Consider the following 17,524-nt stretch of genomic DNA (forward strand, 5'->3'; position numbering starts at 1 on the left):
GAAGTAGGCCAGTGTCAAAAATGTTTTTCCCAAATTTCTCCTCAATGGATGCAATCAGCTGATTTTTTAATTCCCTAGCTTGTAAATTCCACCTTTTTAAAAACAAATAGATTGTTAGATCAATAACTTTAATATATTACAATAAATAGAAGAAAATAAAAATTATGTAGCAATGATATGAAACTACGTACCTTTTACGTATGGTGGGTCCAAACAGTCTCAATGTCATATGAAAAAGGTGTTCAAAGAAAGCATTATTACCTACAAAAACATAAAGGATTTATCAGTCCAAAATGAGTAATGTAAAAGTAAACTAAATTTACACTTTAAAAGTATCAATTTTAAAGCACCTGGAAGCTTACGTTCTCTTAATGGAAACATAGTTTTCTTATTCAGCAACAATGTCCCTTCATACGAACTAGTACTAATCACACGAACTGCTCCAGGAAATGGATCAGCTTCAATAGTACTACTCTCTATTGCTCTATCAACTGAAACATCATAACAATTAAATGACAATTTTAGTACTGCTCTCTATTGGTCTACCTCCCTGCCTATGTCCATGTCTCTCTATGTGTGGCTATATATATATATATATATATATATATGTATGTATGTATGTATGTATGTATGTATGTATGTATGTATGTATGTATGTATGTATGTATGTATGTATGTATGTATGTATGGTGTGTGTATGCATGTGTTTGTGTGTATGCAAGCTTTTGTAGACATCATTTAAGCACTAATGCACTACTTCATTGTTCATCAACTTGTAGAAAGACATTACAAAATATAGCAAAACAAGTTTTTACCAATTCTACTGGGCATAGACGATGATGTTTGCATGGTCCTTGTTGCCGACAATGTAGCAGACAATAGTGGACCGCCAACTGAAGGAGGAGTCTGCACTTCATCATGAGCTGAAGAATAGAATATTGTTAGCAAAGACATTTGCAATGGATAAAGATCAAATGGGATACTAGCGAGAAACGTCGACAAAAAAAAAGGTAAGTGTTATAATGTTGATCAAAACAAACAAAGTGTTACTTACACGAAGGTACTGTGAAACAACCCTGACCATGTTCAGCATGTGATGTCGCAACTGGCACATATGTCTATACAAGAACACATAAAATCAGAGATCATGATCCATAAGATACTATAAAATATTAATATCTATTGAACTTCTATTACTTCTTTAGTCGAATTAATGCTTACTTTCAAAGATTGGATTTTGCGGTCCAATTCTATTCTCCGTGCCTCTTTCTCCTCACTTCTGTCACCCTTGATGATAATTTGAACAAGCTCATTAGTGTATCTTTGTGTAATTTGTTGGGTGATGAATACAGGGTCAGTACTAAGGCCAATGTCATGTAGATATGACGCCTGTATTTCAGATTGCATTTGATCAGTGATCATTGTAGCTTTTTCCTATCATTTGTGACATCAAATATTCGTATACTTTCATCAAAATAATTCCAAATCCATAAATAAAAGAACATAATAATAGGACATTTGTTTCTATATTAACATTAAAATTTACAATAATTAATGTTTACCTCTACTGAAGGTGTCTGACATGGTGCATCCATATCGCCCTGTGAAAAAAATTAGTAAGTCTTAGAAATCAACAACAAAATTAAAGTAATAGACTTACCAAAAAAAATATTAATAATAAAGTAGATTGTATATGTAAAGCATTTTTCTTAAGTTAAAAATTTAGCGTAACTAATTTTTATATCTAAAAAATAATTTGGCATGTTCTACTTAATGTTTATATGTGCACATATGGTTTGGAAAGAAATATTTGGTCATACAAGACCCCATCATAGTTGACATTGATTGTACTTGAAGATTTCATTGATCATCATCATCATCATCCATGTCATCATCATCATCATCATCATCATCATCATCATCATCATCATCATCATCATCATCATCATCGTACTCATCACTTTGATCGTCGTCGTCACCACCACCATCTTCATCACCATCATCATCCTCTTGATCACTATCATCATCATGACCATCATCGCCATGATCATCACCATCTTCGTCACCATGATCATGATTTTCATCAGCATCATCATCATCATTATCACCATTATCGTTAGCATGACCAAAATCATCACCATCTTCTTCTTCTTCATCACTGGGTAACTGTCATTCCTAATAATCATGTACTTCCTCTTGTGCTTCTTCAATATCTTCTTCTTTGATCACATTATACTTTACCAGCCTTCCTCTTGGGTCATGTCTAACAACAAATGACCAACCTGATTTATCTGGAACACCAAAGTAAAACACTTGCTCGCATTGACTTGGAAGAACATAGGGCTCATCTCCGACTGGCTCAAATGACCTTGTATTAATCATAGTAAATCCACTATCATGTTCAAGAACAGTCCTATCAGGATCATTTCAATTCAGTCATAACCTAAACCATTTGATGACAAATAGAACTATTTTGAATGAATTAAAGTCGCACTCAAGTATATCATCCAAAATTCCATAGTATCAATTTTCAGATTGTTGAGGATGTATGTCAGTTCTAGATGAAATATTGGTGACTACGAAGACAGCACTTATCCCAGAATCACACGTTTTCTTCGTTTCATCTAACTTTTTTGTGCAGAATTTATAGCCATGGTAGTACATAGCTTTGTGTTTTTTGACCTACAATTATTCAAATATTGTCAAGAATCTTCTCATTAATCTATGAGTTGATATTAAACTTATGTCTCATGATTAGTAATCTTACGCATACCTTTGTATCTCTTAAGCCATATATTAGATCAAGTACCATTGGCATAACATTGGGATCTCCATTACGATGAGCTTCTTTAACCAATGATGCAACACCATCCCATGTTAATGAGTGACTATTTTCTTGAGACTATTCAATCCACACTGTCATCCAATCAAGATTGTTTGCAATATACAAGTGTAGTGCATCCCACTCAAGACCAACTATAAAGAAGAAAATTAGACCAATTAGAAACAACTTATATATATTGGTGATGGATAAGAATTGTTAAATTACAAAAAAAACTTATAATTACTTCTCACCCTCCTCAATCTACCTTTCCCTGTCAGGTACTCCCCTTTGAATTTGTCATTATAGTTGGGATTCCAAATGCGATCTAGATGGATACCTGCTGCAAACTTTGGAAGATATTCACTAATATACACCATGGTCTAGTATATCATATATCCCTCTATTATAGAACCCTTAGGATGTGCTCTTTGTCGAACCAAGCTCTTCATAAATTTCAAATGCCTCTCAACCATCCACATTGATCTAGCTTGTACAGGTCCACACAATTCAATCTCCTCAACTTGATGTATGAGGTAGTGCTTTTGAGCATTGAAAAACATTGGAGGTAAACACTTTTGCATTTCACAAATAAGCAGTGGAATTTTTCTCTTCCAATATTTTATATCTTTTTTATCAATTTCTTTAGATGATTACCACCTAAATGAGATTCAACACGCAAAAACACATAGAGGAGATTTCAAATAAAATTATACAATAGATTTCAGATAAAAAGCTACAAATTTAAGAAAAAAACACTCTTCTAACCTCATGTATTTTCCAAGATCATATATAACTTGTTTAATACTTTTGTCAAACTATTGTGGAAGGGATAGAGGTAGGACAAACTGCAATCATTAAAAAATGATCATTTCAATATATTATTAAATAATGCAACGGGTACTACATTCAATCTTACAAATATACTGTAAATAGAAAACATGACTTACCTTGAGGAAGGTATGCCAATCATGTGTCTTCGACCCTAGCCCAAAATCACCTTTCTTTGATAGAAGAGTGCTTATATTTGCAGCAAATCCTGTTGGAATTTTTTTTTTTTTATGACTTCTTTTAATGCATCACTTTGTTGCTCCGTTAATAACCAAGGAAGGGCACTTGTATTTATGCGATCTCCATTCCTATTTGATTCAATGAAAACTTTTAGTGCATGATTAGATTCATGAATTTCAGTACAAATTTTAGCAATTTGTTCTCTATCACGCCTTCCATCCAACATTTTCCATAGTGTCTCTGTTACATTCTTTCCAATATGCATAGCATCAAACAAATGCACAATTGGTAGATCCTTGTACAGTATGGTAACCTACTAAATTGAGTAGGATAAATTTTCATTCCTTTAGGAAGTTGGTCATTGATGCCTTGACGACCTTCACGAGCATCAATTACAGCATTAGTAAATATAAGACAATATCGAAATACAAATTGTAAACTTCGGACGACAAATTGGACATTACCTTGACGATTTAGTCGATTGTATTCCAACTTTCATAAATGAGGTGTCATTCTTCATGGCCTTGATGATGTCTCTTCTTTCCCATTGAAAAGATATTTTTTGACAATTTGACACCTATGATTATTGTGGAAAAAGTGTCTAAACTCATCAAACACCTACTTTCCTAAACTTCTCGAATGATGACATTTCATCTTCGGACCACAAACTGGACATGCAAATTTTTCCTTTGTCTGAAGACCTAAAAGATTATGTATAATTGGATCATGTACAATTATCATGCGCAACTTAAGCATTTGATAGTAATGTGTAAGTACTATAACAGACCAAAAATATGTGATCTTAACAATATAACATACCGCAAAAATGAGTTAGCCCAGGGGCATCATGTATTGTCCATACAAGCATTGCATGGAATTGAAATTGTCGATGTCCTATCGGTCTAGAGATGTCATACATAGTGATGCCATTCCATAACTTCAACAACTCATTAATTAGGGGCTCAATATACACATTCATATCTTTAACTTGGTATTTACCTAGCAATTGAATGAACATTAACATTATGTAATTATTATTACCATTGTCATGCACTATTTATAAATTAATTTAGATAACTATAAAAAAAAGTACCTGGCACAATCATTGACAACATTATGTGCTCCCTCTTTATGGACATCCAAGGAGGAATGTTATTGTTAATAACAAAAATAGGCCATACAGAGTAAACAGATCTCATATCTCCATATGGATTGACACCATCTGCCGCCAATGAAAGTTTCAAATTATGATGTTCTTCTTTAAAGTGTGACCATGTTTCTTCTATCTCTTTAAATGCAGAACTATCGGTAGGCATTCACATAATGTCATCTTGACTTCTATTGCGTGCATGGTAATCCATAAATTGTGCCAAGCTAGTGCACTTGAATAACTGTTCCAGATGTGGAATAACGGGAATGTATCGAAGAACCTTGTGAGGCACTTTTTTTGTTATTTGATCTGACCGATATCTACTAACATGAAAATTAGGACATTCTGTTGCAAATTCATGTTGTTTATGATATAGAATATGATTAGTGGGACATGCATGTATTGTCTGATACTTCATTCCAATCTGATCCATAATGTTAGATAATTCTCGGTACGAACAAGGAAAAATGTTTGATGGTGGTAACAAAAACTCACTAATCAACCTACAACAACAAATATGCATTGTTAATGTAATGAATAGTAATTGTATGCTAACATTGAAGATGACAAAAATGACATACCTTAGCATACGTGACATTGCTACATTAGATATGCTATTCATAACCTTTAAGTTCACCAACAACACTATAGCTGACAGTAGAGTTGTTTGGGAGCCTAGGTATAAGGGCTCGTGTGCCTTCTCAAGTAAAGGTATATCAAGACCATCTTCATCATTATTATTAGATTCGCTAGTACCATCATTGTGAGCCTCTTCATCACTTGCCCCAATACCATCTTCTCCAATCATGTCCTCTGGCACATTATCATCTTCTTCCATGGGAGTGTTATCCTCAGGTTGGATATTCACACCTCCATGTTCCTCTAGTAGGAAATCCACATTCAGCAATGGACAAAAATTGTGGCCCCCTTCAACATGACCATATTGCCTACAATGACTCTGGGCTATTGTGATTAGAATTCTTCAATTCTTTAAACCCTCACACTTTTTGCAAGGACAATAACATTTATCATGTTTTCTTCATAATTGAGCCCATAATGCAACCATTGTCTCATTATTTTCTTCTAGATTCATATTGTCAGGCATGGTTTTCTTCACAAGAAAATATAACTACAAATAAATTGGACATGTTGTGATTAATGTTTATATCTACACATATGGTTTTTGTTAATTAATGTTTTCAAATGTAACTAAAATGATTACAAACATATCAAAAAGGACCTTCACAGGGTCTTATTACATCAACTATTCTAACATGGTCATGTTGGTTATCTTGAGACCTTAATGTCTTCTCATGCCTTCAACCTTGACCTTGATGCTCCTGCATCATTCTCTCAAGGATCAAGGAAAGTTGGATCATCATGGAATTGAGTAGGCGGACCTTCTAGGAAGTTGCAATACTTCAACCTTGTAAGTGTCACGTCAATGCAATGGGTACTAAACAAACAATTTAAGTTGATGAGAAATTATTGTTATGAATTCAAATTGTGAGCATCACCTCAATGCATTGGGTATTAAACAAACAATTCAAGCTGATGAGTATGGGTTTTTATGAACCACAACTCATGAAATATGCATTAAGTCCATACCTGCTGTTTACAATGAGTATGGTTTTTTTTCTAAGAACATACCTATTGTTTGCAGTCAGTAAGTTTCTATATCCTCTAACAAATTTGAAGCAATGAGCCAAAGTCACACAGTTGAAGATGATCATTGTCCCCTCAAAGCGCCATCATTTGATAAATTGTTGCATTGAAATATGATCTAGAAAGGGCCTTTCCACATAGTATGTTGGCACTATTTGGCAATCATCAATCATGTGGTTATTGCAAAGAGGCTAAGGACCAAACATGGAATCATGGAGATAGTGCACAGATGTACAAGGAAAATTTGTTGCTCTTTAGCTACTAATCTTGCTTTGTGCTTGTCAATTAAAACATTATTTTTAAACTTGATCTTAATACTTTTTATAATCAATGGCTTTCTTTCCAATGTCTATCTCTCGACTCAACACATTTTTTCATTTTTCTTTCCTTCTTGCTTCATCATAAATACTTGGTTCACAAGCACTTATGGTGTTCTTCTTGCTAAGATTATGAAGTGGACAATGACTTTCAATATAGATAATCAAATGTTTGGCTCAACTTTTTTGGGTAAGTGTGATGATATGTAGTGCACTATAAATTTTATCTTCAATGAAAGGATTAGCACCTCTAATTTTCAAATGGTGATCAACCAGAACTAGCTGACAATCTAACCTAAAAAATACATTTTATGCCAAATTCCAATCACAGTTAAAGACATTTAGCTATTGGAAAATGGCAAGATTATGTCTTATTTCATATATGCAATAAAATGGGCAAGAAATGAGGAAGAACGTTAAGTTTTTATCCACCAAAACATGAGTAAAATTGTATAAACTGAATGTATTTTTAAAAATAATGTCAATTCCCTTCAAAAGAAATATTTTGCATGCAACTTACTTGCTAAAGATATTTCAAGTTCAGCAACTCTTTAATCACAGGATCCATAATAGTTGGAAGCTTTGACCTGTCTATCAGATGTGGCTTGGCCTGCAGCAACAAAAAAAATTTAGTATATGCATCTCAACATTTAAAAAATACATCAAGCAATTCAGTTTGGTTACAGTCTGTAAATTAACTAGCATTTGTTTCTTCTTTAACATATTTGACAATCAAGTACAATTAATAGGAATACAAGAGCAAAACTTGGAATTCTACTAATGTCATCAATGTTAATCTTTGGTACTAGTACAAAGCCAGTAAGAAATCTGCAGTTGTACCAACCAAGATATTTACAAGACTTGATCACAAAAGGTTCATTTAGCACAAAACAACTTCAAAAATATTGTATATATACACTCTTTGACGTTGTCAAAGGGAACAATTATTTTAATGATGTTTTACGTAAGAATTGATAGAGGAAATGATAAGCATGAACTATATTCAAGTTTTGACACTAAGGAATTGAAACATCCGCACTCAAGAATTGCCTGGAGTATTTAAATTCACTCTAATGTTAATTCTAGGTTTTTATGGCATTCAAAACATGAACTGTAGAAGAGTTTATATGGTCTGAAGGGATGCTACCCCGCACTTCTCATCACCACCCTTGTAGTCAAATGTTGTTCTTGGACTCCTAGGATATTATTATTGGGTAAAGCTTAAACAATCTTGAATTTGTTTGTTTGCTTTTTCTATTTGGGGTTCTTTGGAAAGGGAGGAGATCCTGGCAGTAGCAAGCCCAAACTTTAGATTGTTGTTCCTTCTACGGCTTTTGGTGGAGCATTAATAAGTTTTGTTCATTCTATGAGAAGAAATACATATAAGAAAATAAATTCATTCAAAAAACCTGTGACAACTTATCGTGACAGACAAAATGGAGATGATACCTTCTATCTGGGAAATAAGTAAATATCTCCAAGAAAATACCAAATTCAAACTCATGCTCAGGTTGCATGTGTCAACATTTCCCATCAATCTTAGTCGCAAGGCTAACTAACTTATCAAGAGTGTGTATCCCACAAATAAAATTGGTATAAATGTTACAACCACCAATTTGGAGGGCATGGAAATTCAGTCATCACTATCCTATGTAGTACACTTAATTTCATATGTTGGAATCATTTTGTGACTTGTACACATGATAATCCAATAGTTTTTAATGTCATCTTCATCACAATTTTTCTATGAAAGTCTAATAGTTACAGGTGGCATCTTCGTCATAATTTTTCCATGATAGTTTTTTTGGTCTGAATTTTTGCATAATCGAATTCCTTTGTCCAAGGTATAGAAGAATTCAGATTGGGATCCACCTATGGTGAATAGAGTTTCTAGCCAAGTAATATTTTGTAGGTCTTTGAAGAAATTTTTTGTCAAAACCATAGGTCTTGTTTTCATTTAAATTTTTTGGGCACGAAACTAAAAATATGCGAAGATTCCCATCCTTTTCAAACTTTTCACACCTTGAGTCACATCTTTTCTTTTTTGTTTCTGACCGCCCGATCCCTAAAAGATCTACAGCAATCGCTATCTCGCTATGAAAAGATACAAGTATTTTACCCTTAGCAACATAGCAACCACCGCTAAGTTGAAAAGCGGTTCCGTCAAGTGGAAATACAGTGACCAAAGATTGTATTGTTTCAAAGATATTTCATCACGTTTATAACAGACATGTCAGAATCTGAAAAGGAATTACAATATGGAGGTACAAAAGGTGTCAACAGAAATCTTAGCTTTTTTGATTAGTCACTTTGTCGCTATCAGAGAAATTGGGCACTTCACCATTAGCGACATGATGCCTTCACCAAAAATAATGGTTGGCAGTCAATTTTAAATTTTTTGATGATTGTAAGTTTTTTTAGGCTGCGTGGTGCATGTGCTATTTTATTATGTTTCAAATGCATTAACGAGGGTAGTTATGACTTCACTCGCCTTTATCTTTCTAACCCTGAATTTTGATGAGTCACCAGAAATCACTATGTCGCTATCGAAGAATTGGTGTCTCTCGCCGTTAGCGACATAGCGCCCAAACGAAAAGTAGTACTGCAGCAACTTTTCAGAGTAAGTGGGTCCCAGAAAGTACTCCATCAGATATCAATTATAAAGGTTTGGAACACGTTAGTATCTAATGGGCTACACGTATGCGCCGAGAAAAGCAAAAACACCGAGATTCGCTATGTCGCTATCGAGAACTTGTTCTTCTCGCCGTTAGCGACATAGCACCTGATCGAGAAATAAACAAATATGGGCCCCAAGCAGTAGGTAATATAGCTAGGATTTCATCATGTCATCAATGATTGGACCCATGCCCTATTCACAAAATATATGAAAGACTCTAATCCTCAGATCTATCTCAGATCCATGATCATCGCTATCTCGCTATGGCGAGTTGCACGAAGGTTACGAATAGCGACATGGTGACAAGGGGCCCACCATATTTCTTTTGAGCAATGCATCAAATGTCATCCGCGTGATCAAATCAAGATCAATGACAAGTGCTATCTAGCTATGGCAAGGTGCTCACTCTTTATGTATAGTGAGATAGCGCCTAAGTGACACATGTCCTCAGAGTTTTGTGGGTCCAGTTCAGAGGTGCCAACAATGAAGGAAAGGTACACATGGAAAATTTTCATTGGTTTGACTGCCAGCTTGTCAAGAGGAACATGAGTCATCTTTGCTTGCATCCCTGGATCGTAGGATTTTTCATAAATCCACGGTGTAAATTTTAATATATAAGGTGATGCCACCCTGTGCATTTATGAGAGATGAAATCTTCACATGTGAAGAAAAATAGAGTATAACATAGAAGATTTTCTTAATTCCACCGTACTTGAACAAAGATTCAGAGCATTTCTAAGCAAAAATAGTTACTGAGAAGACCGTGCTGGATTCGGTAAGATTGTGAAGCAGTTTGTTCATTGAAAGATTGTAGTAATATTGAGAAGAACTAGAGCGAAATTCAAAGTAAGTATTTGCATTATAATCCTTCTACTATTTCAATTCCTTTGAGAGTTAATTAAAATGGCTCCAAAATAGAAAGTGTTTTCTGGTCAAGAGAACTATTTGGATAGGAATGTCCACGGTGATTTGCTTGAACTACTGCCTTCTTCCACTTTTGAAACTGTAGAAGTTAAGAGGTTAACTTCATTAAACCCTAGGCTAAAAATAGCAGATGGGTTGTATGACAAAGGAAACTAGGTTAGGGATGCAACAACTTCACAGACTGGTCTTGTTTTATTCAAAAAATGGTTTTTAGAGAGGACCCCTTTTTCCCCACATGCCAACATCTGGAATTTTGGTCTAGGGAAATTGGTGGTTCCCAGTGTTTTCATGGATTATGATCTTTTGGAAGCTGTAGCTAAGAATTACGACCAAGCCCTTAGGGTAGTGAGGAGAACTGATGGTGAAATCTTGATTACAATCAGTGCAGAGGAGATTAGGGAAGTTTTCAGTTTAGGGCTTGTCACTGATTATCATGTGCCCATTGATTTGAAAGGGTTAGAAAATGAGTATATGTCTAAGAGAGATGCAGTTAGGCAAGGAGTGCTAAGTGCACACATAGGTAGAATTGGAACACTGCTAGCAATAACAGCATCCTCCAGGGAGCCTTTCAAAAGGGCATACTTCAATTCTAGGGCTATAGAAATATATAGGTCCTTGTGTAAAGTTTTTGGGAGAGATGAAGAAGAGTTCATGCCTATAGATTTTATGTATATGATTACTCAGATTTCCTCTTTTTGTGTGGATATAATTTTTGATTTTGCTTCTTACTTAGCTGAGGAGATTCACATTGGACTGATTGGAATTGCTAAGGGTAAGGTGGAAAAAACTTTTGGCCATTATTCTATGTTAACACACATGTTCTTATTCAAGGGAGTAACATATTTTAGTAAAGAAATGGAATTAGACAGAGAAGAGAGTGGGGAAGCATTACCAGTTCAATTATGGAGTGCAGATATGACTTGGGATGCAGAGAATGTCAGTTTTGTCAGGTTTGATAGGTATTTTGCTTCAAAGCTGAGATGCCTCCTATTAAGGGACAATCCCAGAATCCTTAAAGCATTAATGAATCTCATTAGGCCTATGGACAACCCAAGTGGTTTGAAAGTTTCACATAATTGGGGAGATGTCATTCCATATTCTATTTCTACTGTATTTAGAATATATGGTTTTATAGGAAGCCCTCACGTACTACCCTACCATGTGCCTTTGAAGGTAGGAGTTGCTGAGATATTGTGGCAGCTGGGAGGAGTGGTTGAAAAGACAAAAGGGGTCAATTTTTCCTACTTGCACAGTGACTCATCATTTTGTAATCACAAAAGGAGGTTGGCTTTCTCTACACAAGATTTTGAATCCTTATAAGATGGCCACTTCCCATCCTCGTTTTTATGATTCTGAAGGATTTTATCATTTGGCTCTAAGGCAGAGAATTAAGCTTGGTAAAATTGAGCATGAATTTTATTTTCCCAAAGACTTAATAAGGAATGAGTACTCCTTGCAGGAGCAAGAGACTAGGAAAGAAAAGTGGAAAGTCTTTTCTAAAATTTTGGATTTCATTCATTGTCTTGATCCAGATTATAGTCCTTTGGATGATGCAGTTACAAATGTAGATAAGATGAGAAAACTTATGAATAATTTTCCTAAAATAATAGAGGCAATGAATGAAAAGGAGCAATTCTTTATTAGGTTCTACTCGGATAAGGCCAGGGAAGTAATGGGAAGATTGGGTTTTACTCCCAATATAAGGGCAGGTCAATTAACTGTCCAAAAAAGGTCGGGATATACTATTGTTCAAAATAAAAAGAATATAGTGGACAAAGGCAAACAAATAATTGAGTCCACTAGTAGGGTTTTGGAAGAGAGGCCTACTGAGCCCTCCCCTAAGAGGAGGAAAATAATAAGAGAGGAGGATTCTCATGTTGAGGAGTATTCACCTTCACAGACCCCTTTGAGAACCGAGGAGGAGCAGCTCACTATTGAGCAAATTGAACAAATTGGATCACAAGGGGGAGTTTTTGTCACTCAAGTAGAGATCGATGAAGGGAACCCCTAGGAACCTCCTATGCCAAGCCTCAAGCTGACTGTAGCTGATTTTAAGGGAAGTGAATTGGACCCTATTTTGGAACAAGCCAGCCAACAATTTTTGTCAGATGACAGTTTTGTAAGGTCTAGGGCTTTCCATCAATTTTCTTGGAGGGCAAACATCCACAATTTTGAGGAAAGATGTAAGAACATGAAAATAGAGCATCCAAAAATGGATGAAGCCTCCATTCAAAACCAAATAAAGGAGCAAATGATGCAAGAATTCCAGAACATTACCCCTGAGGAGGGAAGGCAAATGGTAAAAACTTCTAACATACTATTGTTGCCTAATTGGGATATTGCAGATGCATTGATTTTCAACTCTGTTTCTAATAGAGTGGAGTTACAAGACCCAAATAAAAAGGAATTTGTAGGGACTACTTTTAGTGATGATCAAGTTGCTCTTGTTATGTGGTCATTAAGAAAAGGATCCAGGATTGTATCAGCACAGCCTGATGGTTCAGGACTAATAGGGAATATTATTGTGAGGAGAGTTGCTGATACCTCACACGTACAGGTAGCCCACATGAATGTGGATTATTCATAGTTTTCCTTGGCTACTGCTAAAAGGGAGGAAAAGGAAATGTTTGAATTACAAAGTAAATATGAGGCAGTTGTGGATGCCTACAATAAAGAGGTAAAAAGGAGAGTTGAGCTTGAGAACAAGCTACTGGGAAAATCCACCAAGCCTAAAATAACATACCCTCGCCCCCCTGTTGAACCTTTCAAATCTACCCACCTCATTGAAATACTAGACACACCCCAAGGGCCACAGTATTACACTGCTGAGGATTTTGAAGAAGAAAAGAGTAAACTGTGGGCCTTACATGTAGAGCTAGAATCTAAATATGAAGATAAACTAAGAACAGCTCTTACATATCTAGGAGACAAGGTTGAATGGCCACTAATCCATGCTCAATTGGCCAGGGTAATTAACATTTGGGAGGAGTTAAAAGCAGATGATGAGGCTCTAAAGCCTATTGTGAACAAATGGGTGAGAAGGGAGAAAGCATTAACCTTATTGTGTCTATCTGTTATAAATAATTCTCGTGATCAAATTGATAAAACCTTTGACATTGTTTCTAATCTTGCTGATTTTGATAGCAAAAGGATACATTTACAGAAGATAATAATAGGCTACTTAGACAAATATAAGAGCCAAAAATTCAATTTATCTCCTCATGCCCTAGATAAGAAAAATAGTTTGAAAAGCAAAGAGGAATGGGTGAAGGAACTTGATGATTTATTCTATTTAAGAATGAATCAAGTCATAAATGAAAAAGGGCATGCATAGTGGGCCACCACAACAGAAGAAATGGTGAAAGCCAAAATATTCTTTGATTCTTTAAAACAGGAATTTGTTGATATTGATAATGAGGCTGATTATATAATAAAGAAACAGAAGGATATTTTGCAATTCAATTGGCAAGATGACACATTATTTGATAGGTGGATGGTAGAAATGGCTTCTAGTGAATAGTTTGATGTAGATGAAACTGACGGTGATGAGGTGCAGGGTGAGGAAGTCCAAATCATTGATACCATCACTAGTCAAACCCAATCAGAAGAAGAAGACAAGAAAAACCTATAACTTTCAGTTGTAGAACCGGGACCACAAGATGCCAATACAATTAAAGAAAAGGAAAAGGTAGAAGTTTTCCTTACCATGCAGAGTGAAGGTGGTGGAAGCCTGTAGGTGGAGGTTAATGTGCCCTTGTTAGAACAAGCTTCATCGTTGGCTAATTTAGCAGTTACATATGAAGATAAATTAGATCAATAGCTAACTCAGCAACATCAAAACATGTCATAGAAGCTGACCCACCGAAAGGAATGATTTGATTTCGATATCTTCTGTTACCCATAGTTTTGTCATTTTGTGATAGGTGTATGTAGATATTCCTTGTAAAAGACACCTGTTAGTTTCTCTTAGCCTGAAGCTTGTTGCATTTCACACTATATAAGTGAAATTCCAAGGCAAGAGAAAAGGTTTGAATTCTATTTGCTAAGTGATACACTTAGTCTATTTTTGGTCCACCATTTTTGAGCAAAAATTTGTGATGTATTTTCTCTGTCAGATCTTGAGAATACATGAATATAGAATGATCTATGTTTCTTTCTAAAGGTCATTTTGAGTCTATTGTAAATTTTATACAATTTTCAAGGAAAATGAATACAAATTATGAACTGTCCCCATATCAATTCTTTTTGAACTTTGTCTCCTTTTGATTACTTGGTTATCTTGATGTTGTATAAGTAAAGGCTTGTGCAATTGAATGTAGTTCAATTAGGTTGTGTATATGTTTATCATGGCTGTTAATCAATGGATTAAGTAAAAGCTTTGATGAATTTGATAAGGTTTTTGTAGTAGTGGAAAGGATTTTGAATGACGATTTCTAATAAGAATTGATGATAAAAAAATTTGTAAGGAAAAAAATTAGATCTAGAGATTTGTAGTAGAATCTAAACCCCAATGGATTAGGCACTGATCAAATTTAATCCAGCTGAAAGAGAAATGTGTCACACATGATTGTCAAAATGTAGAATTATAATCAACTTTATTTTTATTTCCTGTAGATCTTCAAAGTTGGCCTCTACTTGTTTGCATGGAATGTTTTAGCTTTAGTTAGCCATTATTGTTGGGAACATCTGCAGACCTATAGAAGATTTTTGGTGATATGTGTTATATGGGATGTGTTTATTAAAGTATCAAGAATTGTACATGTATTGGAGAATTTGAGATGAGAATCAGAATGAAACTAAGATAATTCTCATACAATTTTCCTAGTCTTGTATCATCCCTGGGTATACCCAACCTGGTTTTGCAGAGCCAAAAGAGTAGAAAACCACCCTTGGTTTTGTAGAAGTTTGGCCCAAATGGTGTGCACATACAATTGATAATAAGAATTGGCTAGTCTTTAGACTGTGTGAGTATTGTCATCTTGGTATTAAGCATTTTGTTGCTTAGTAGTTTTAAAACACCAACAAGTTTGTTATTCATCCAAATGGAAACCCTTGTAGGAAGACCTAATTGCAATGCGACAATTAAATGTAATGTTGAAATATAGGAGAGAGATTCTTTTGGTTGAACTAGAAGATAAATCATCTTCTAACAAAATGACAGAGACTTTCGGTGAAGGATCCAAAGTACATCAATTCAATTATAGTCTAGTTAATTTAGGTGCCATCTTCATCATAAGTTTTTGAAGATAGTCCAGTATTTGTAGATGTCATCTTCATCAAAAAATTTCCATGATAGTCTATTAGTTTGAGGAGTCATCTCCATCACAATTTTTCCATGGCATACTTGTAGTTAGAGGTGCATTGAAGACCTTTTGTCACTACATGAGCTAGTAGTAGATGGTGATTATTCATTATCATCATCATCATCTAACATAAAATCACATGAATATCATGTTTTATAGCCCACATGGCCTAGGTATTGAGAGTACAACTCCAAGCACTAAACACACCAGATTTCAAATTATTATCTTTATGTGTTGATGTTTAAGTTGAATGTTCTAGAGTTGAAGAGAGAAACACACTCAATTTTTTTTCTTTTTGTTCTTTTTTTGAATATGAAACTGTTGTCTAAATAATACAATATAATTATGTATTATTAAAACAAAAATACAAGAAAAATATGATACCAACACAACTATATTTATAAAACAAAAAATTTGTCATTATTATTTCTTCTAAGCTTTTACAACTACAGCTTCTGCATATACATTTCCTTTCTTTTCTTTCATTACTATAGCAAAAAGTATAATGTTTGTTACAATAGACCAACATTCCAAATGATAAATCTGCATCTACACACTTTCAATAAAATGAAACAACAAGCACATTACATTCTTTTTGCAACTAGACTCTTTTTAACACTTATCATCAAAACATCACTAAGAAAAAACACTTGAGCGGAGACTCTCCCATTTATATTACACAACAATGGATGAACTTTGGCATACAAAATAATAATGATAGTAATAGTATTCACTTCCATCTTCAATATTATCATAAAAACCTACAACAAAAAATACACATGTACCTATGGAAATATGCTCAAAGAGAAATCCCTCTCCCCGACCATCGGAGATGTAGGTGTGATTGGAGGTCGTGAATGGAATAGCCTTTGAAGTCGAGCACATCAGGAAGAATGAAAGAAAGGCAATATCGAGAGTTTCAAACTACTATTCTACCCCCCCTATATTGATGCAAATGCAGGGCCCCCTTTCATATTATTCTCAGGGCTAGCAGGCGTCATTAATCAAGTGGGTGGAGAAAACCTGAAATGAAACTGGGCTCAAAGAAAACCATGTGAAAATGTAGAGATAACCATGTGAAAATGCTCCAAAAATGTCAAATGAAATCAGGCGTGAAAAACATAATTGGGAAAATGTTTTTTGAACTTTGCGGATGTATAAGCCCTGTGTTGGTCGAAATTTCGACCAACACGAATCTTATATGTAAAAAAATGAAATTATTGCCTTTACATTTCGACCACCCTAAATTTATTTAGTTGATGGTCAAAATTATTGGTCAAAAAATGATGTTAAATGTAGTAGTGGTGCATGAGATTAAAATGTAAGAAATTAATTAGAAAGATAAAACAAATGAATTTAATTAAGATATTTTAATTGCATAAAGTGCGCATGGGATTGAATTTAATAAATTAATTCAAAGAGGAGTCAAGTAAAAATTAAATTAAGTAATTTAATAATTTATTAAACTTGCATGGAAAAGATTAAGAAAAGTTAATTTAGAGTTAAGGGTGGTGAGCACGGAGTTTGCTTGGCTGAATGCACAATTAGTGCCCTGATTTAAGGAGAGAACTCTTTATCACAATGGGAGGGTTCATTTTTGGGGGAAGCAAATTTTGAGATCGTGAATTTTGGGAGAAGGAAGGAATTTTTGAAAGG

The sequence above is a fragment of the Cupressus sempervirens genome, chromosome 4 (assembly GCF_028749045.1).
Source record: "Cupressus sempervirens isolate cs-2001-9-10 chromosome 4, ASM2874904v1, whole genome shotgun sequence".
Taxonomy (NCBI): Eukaryota; Viridiplantae; Streptophyta; class Pinopsida; order Cupressales; family Cupressaceae; genus Cupressus; species Cupressus sempervirens.